Source organism: Aethalodelphis obliquidens, unplaced genomic scaffold, assembly GCF_003676395.1.
Source record: "Aethalodelphis obliquidens isolate GAN/ISIS:26980383/991018 unplaced genomic scaffold, ASM367639v1 scaffold14, whole genome shotgun sequence".
Classification (NCBI taxonomy): domain Eukaryota; kingdom Metazoa; phylum Chordata; class Mammalia; order Artiodactyla; family Delphinidae; genus Aethalodelphis; species Aethalodelphis obliquidens.
In genome coordinates this window covers 11661800-11667799 of record NW_020837958.1, presented here as the reverse complement: position 1 = coordinate 11667799, position 6000 = coordinate 11661800, and positions in this window count along the sequence as shown.

Here is a 6000-nt window from a genome sequence, read left to right as displayed (position 1 = left end):
TTTTTTTTTTTTTTTTTTTTTTTTTTTTTTTGCGGTATGCGGGCCTCTCACTCTGCTCCGGACGCGCGGGCTCAGCGGCCATGGCTCACGGACCCAGCCGCTCCACGGCACGTGGGATCTTCCCGGACCGGGGCACGAACCTATGTCCCCCGCATCGGCAGGCAGACTCTCAACCACTGCGCCACCAGGGAAGCCCCGGGTATTTCCTTTTTGATGTCCAGGGCAGTGGATGATACTGCCCGTTGTTCCTTATCACCCCAAACGAAAGGAGTGCTGTTTTTGGTTAGGGGGTACAATGGGGCCGCCAGCTCAGCAAACCCTGGAATCCATAGTCTACAGAATCCGGCTGTCCCCCAAAATTCTCTAACCTGCCTGGCGTTTTTGGGAGCCGGAATTTGGGCCACCGTATCCTTTCTGCTCTCCGTGAGCCCTCTTTGCCCCCCTTTTAATAGATACCCCAGGTAACTGACCTGTTGTTGGCATATTTGTGCTTTCTTGGCTGAGGCTCTATATCCCAGGGTTCCAAGTTCCGTTAACAGTTTTTCAGTACCCTTGATACAATCTTCTTGGGTCTCAGCAGCTAATAAAATATCATCAACGTATTGGAGTAATGTTACCTGGGGATTTGATTCTCTATATAATGCCAAATCCTGATGGAGGGCTTCATCAAAGATGGTCGGGGAGTTCTTAAATCCCTGAGGTAGCCGTGTCCATGTCAGCTGACCAGACATTCCCGATGTTGGATCTTTCCATTCGAAGGCAAAGTAGGGTTGGCTCAGGGGAGAGAGTCTTAAACAAAAAAAGGCATCTTTAAGGTCCAAAACAGTATACCACGTATGTTGAGGTGGAAGAGTGCTCAGGAGGTTGTAAGGGTTTGGAACTGTGGGGTGGAGGTCTGCCACCCGTTTGTTTACCTCTCGTAGATCCTGCACCGGCCGATAGTCATTTGTTCCTGGTTTCTTTACCGGCAGGAGAGGGGTGTTCCATGCTGATTGACATCTTATTAAGATGCCCAAGTCTAGTAGCCTCTGTATATGGGGACGGATACCGTCTTTGGCTTCTCTACTCATGGGGTATTGACGGACCGTTATTGGGGTGGCAGTTGCCTTGAGTTCCACTAGCACCGGGGGCCGATTTTTGGCCATCCCCATACCGGCAGTTTCTGCCCAGGCTTGAGGGAACCGAGTTACCCAATCTGTAACATTAACTCGTGAGGATGAAGGCTGCTCATATAATTTATATTCATCTTCTAATTTCATAGTCAATATTTGAAGTAACCTTCCTTTATTATCAGTTATGGTGGGACCTTCTGGCTGAAAGTGGATTTGAGCCCCTACTTTGGAGAGTAAATCTCTTCCCAGCAAAGGATAGGGGCATTCCGGAATAATCAAAAATGAATGGGTTACTCGTCCAATCCCAAGATCTACTGTCTTTCGTGTGGTCCATGAATATTGTTTATTCCCAGTGGCTCCTTGTACCCATGACCTTTTAGCTGAGATAGGACCTTTTGAGTGGAGAAGGACGGAGTGCTGGGCTCCGGTATCCACCAAAAATTGAACAGGTTCCCCCTCCACTTTAAGAGTTACCCGGGGCTCGGGGAGAGGGTTCGAGCCCTGACTTTCCTAGTCTTCTTCTTCCAATGTTAAGATCTTGTTTCTGGTTGGCCTTCCTCCATTCTTTTTCTTAGGGCATTCTCTCGCCCAATGTCCTTTTTCTTTACAGTAGGCACATTGGTCCTTGTCTAATGGCCGCCTTCTGTCTGCCGTTCGCCCTTCCTGCCCATTTCTATCCCCTATATTTCTTCCTCCAACCACAGTGGCCAGTATCTTACTTAAATTCCTCTCTTGTCTCTTATCTCGTCTTCTTTCACGGGCTGCCTGCTCTTTCTGCTTGCTTTCTTCCTTCTCTTCCTCTGTTTCTCTTTTGTTATATACTTTATCTGCCTCTTTTACTAACTCCTGAAGCGAAAATCCCTGCAAGCCATCTAGCCTCTGTAATTTCTTCTTAATATCAGGGGCCGCTTGATCTATGAAAGCCATTGCTATAGTAGCCCTATGTTCCTCCGAAGTTGGATCATAAGGGGTAAAGCGTCTAAAGGCTTCCATTAAACGTTCCAGGAACACACTTGGAGATTCCTGGGGCCCCTGAGTGACTTCCCTTACCTTAGCCAAATTAGTGGGCCGTCTGGCCGCTCCATGGAGACCCGCCACCAGAGCCTGGCGATACGTTTTCAGGCGCTCCCTACCTTCCGGGGCATTGAAATCCCAGTTTGGCCTGACGAGTGGGAAACCAGCATCAATCTCGTTAGGCAGCTGGGTAGGTTGCCCATTGGCGCCTAATACATTTTTTCTGGCTTCTAAAAGAACCCGTTGCCTCTCCTCAGTCGTTAGGAGAGTCTGGAGCAGCTGCTGACAATCATCTCATGTGGGCTGGTGGGAGAAAACAAGAGATTCTATTAAAGCGGTAAGGGCCTGTGGATTTTCGGAAAAAGTTGGGTTATGCATTTTCCAATTATAAAGATCTGCAGAGGAAAAGGGCCAATATTGGAGAGGTCTATTCCCTTGGCCGTCGGGGGGGCCATACTCTCTAAGAGGTAGGGCAGTGGAGTCCGGGGAGATAGCCCTCCGGCTCCTAGTGCCCGCTGAGGGACCCTTTCTTCTTCCATCATGGATGGTTCCCTTGGTGCCGAGGGCAGTGGAGCTGGGGGTCCTCTAGGTGGTAGGGGATTTGGGGCCGGAGGATAAGGGGGTGGGGAATCCAAAAGAAGCAAATCGGACTGCGGGTCAGGATAAATCGCCTTCGGTGGATCCGGGGCGTCGGGTAGCTTCTCCGTGTTGGGGTTTTTCTTTAAGGCTAATATCTCCGACGCTGCTGATGTGTGCGCGGACGTACCTGTTGAGGAAACAAAGGGCCGGACCCACGGAGGTGGGGAGAGAATTAAATCTTCCCAGACCAAGACATATGGTACTTGGTCTGGGTGTCCGTGGGGATCTATATTAAATATCTTAGACTTCAGCAGCTTAATCTTGTCTAATAAAAAGGATCCTTCAGGGGGCCATCCTATCTGAAATGTTGGCCATTCAGAGGCACACAAAGTCTGCCACTTTCCTTTCTTTACTTCTACCGAAAAATTATGGGCTCTGGCCCGAACTTCGGTCCAATGGCTTAGGGTAAGGGAAAGAGAAGTCGTCATAGTTTGTCCCATTGTCGTCCGTCAGAGAAGAAGAATAGACCACAATACAGAAACAGTTAAAACTCCACGAAACACATATACGCATGGGCCACCGCGAGCTCGCTTCAAAACCGAAACTTCTTCAGATGGCAGTTATCACCAAGGGAACTGCCGAAACCGAGTGAAGGGGAGACAGAGTTTGCCTCTCCTTCCAGATGAGCCACCAGGGCGTCCCCTAGGGCTCATGGACGCCGGCTATTAGCACGTCTGCCTAGTCAGAGGTCCGATACAGATTCCATAATAAGCCGATTCTTACGGCTTTCCTCCGATAATGGCCCACAAAGAACAAGGGACAAACAGACAATCAAGCTCGAGCTTACCTGGTACCTCCAACTCCCGATGTTCTTGTGCTCCGGGGCGAGTGGAATCCCGGACGAGCCCCCAAATGTTAGACCTTCGCGGTCTCCTAGGAGTTTCGACTCGCCCAGGAAACAACAAGAGTCGGAAGCCGATGCAAAACGCAAGAGGTTTATTGAAGGCCGGTGCACCGGGGTTCCTTGGTCCTCACGCAGGAGGTCGAAGAAGGAACCCTTTTGGGCGTGAATATGTCAGTTTTATAGGTTCCCACTTCCCCGTATGTAAATTATAGATTTGGTTGTGTTCTCCTGCTGATTGGTCCCGGCTTAGGCTCGGACCAGAGAGGGAACTTGTCCCTAGCTGCCTGATTGCTCTTTGACAGACACCTTTTTTACATTTTGTTATCTCCCTCCTTCTCGGAAGGGGGCCGGACATCCTGGAAATTCACCCATTATCTAAGAAGCCCCTATTGTCTGGAGAGTTCTTAATCATTAGCTGGAACAATGTCCCTTGAGTCCCACATTGGGATCTGCCATCTTTTCCTTGACCATCCTCTATCTAGTGTCATTAGAATCTCAGGAATTCCCTGGCGGTCCAGTGGTTCGGACTCCATGCTCTCACTACCGAGGGCCAGGGTTCAATCCCTGGTGGGAGAACTAAGATCCTACAAGCTGTGTGGCACAGCTCCCCCCAAAAAAATCAGGATCTCTGCCCAGATCATCAAGGACCAAGAATAAGAACATCTTCAGCCCTACTCACAGTTCTATCGCTAGCTAAGTGTATGACCTTGAGTAAGTGACTCCAATGCTTTCGTCCTATTTCTTCAACTGTACAATCAGAGTGGGATGGGATCGATGGTTCTTAACTTTTTTGAGAGTCGTAGACCCTCCAATAATGACCCACTTTTCCCAGGTAAATAAACTTTCACACAAATTTTTTTTCCATAATTTCACATTCTTAGGGACTTCCTAAAAGTTGTGTGAGGCTAAGCATCCCTAGATTAGATAGTCTATTATTCTTTGATGAGGACTGCTGATTTAGACTTTTCACCTGCCTGGGTATCCCTCTTAGGGATAAGAGGTAGTGGCAGTGATGGGTTAAGTAAAATGTCAAAGGATAAGGAAAATGTGAACCTAATATAATTAAACAAAAGCTAAATGTGTACATTTCTATAAGATAGTATTTTATGGACTATTTTTATCAAGAATAGTATTAATTCTTTACCATTGAGGGATGCTTACAAATGAGTAAATTACATTATCATTTAATGCTCAGTTTTCTCCAATTCCTCTATTTTTTTGCAATAATGATGATTAATAATAATGATGATGATAAAAGCTATCACATTGAACACATACATCTAAGCATTGTGCTAAACATTTTGCATGCATTATCTTACCTTTGCAAGGATTCTATAAGATTCTATTATCACTATTTTAAAGATGAAAATAGAGGCTCAAAGGAGCTGGAAATGTATAGATGTATTTTTTAAAGATATATGTATCTTCAGTTTCTATTGCATTTTGGCTTCTGTAATTAATTATGGTTCTAAATAAGCACATCATTGAACTAAAATTTGTTGTCAAGTGAAAAGACATCGTATATCATTTGAGATTATGTTTGGCTTTAGCTAGTGGTAAACTCAATTTGGAGTGAATTAACCAATACTTTATGAGTCTACTGCTCCTGAATAAACCCCAGAAACTTCATGACAATGCCACCCCCCCAAAAAAATGATTATATTTGTTATCTTTAAGGGGAAAATCATCTGAAAACTCGAATCGGGGGTTTCCTTCACACTCAGGATTTTGCATTTGGAAGCTTATCGGTTCAGGCTAAATTCTTCCAAATGTACTTTCTTGAGACAGCAGTTCTTCACCTCCATCCTTTTACTTTGCCACTGATGTGCTGGTGCTTTTTAGGAATCACTTCCAGGTCAGCTTCTGAAGGAACTCATCTAAGACCCTATTTAGGCTCTGAGCTAGTTTCTCAAATGCAATTTTATGATCATTTCAGTACAGAAAACACATAAAGGCAGAGCTGTGGCTGAGAGGGGTGATGGATTGATGTGGAGCTTCTTAGGGAGTAGAACCCACCCACTCAGACTTCCTTTCCCTTTTCCTCCATCCCCAAATATCTCAGTGGAATACAGGGCTTCTTGGGAAAAGTTTGAAAACCTTTAGGATAAATGTTTTTTTTTTAATTTAAAAAATTATCTCATTCTGTCACTGATTTCTTCTACCAAACGTTGCATGCTAATTTACCATTCAGCACATATAATAGCAGTACATTTATTTACTCTTTCTGTGAATATAGTATTTCCAAAAATCCCTCTCTGAGGCGACCAACACAATTTCCCAAATGCAGTTATAACTTGTTACTATTCCATATGCTCTTTGTTCCATAACTAGTTCAACTGCACATTAATGAGAATCAACTCAGTTAACCTTGATTCCCTGAATTAAGAGGTT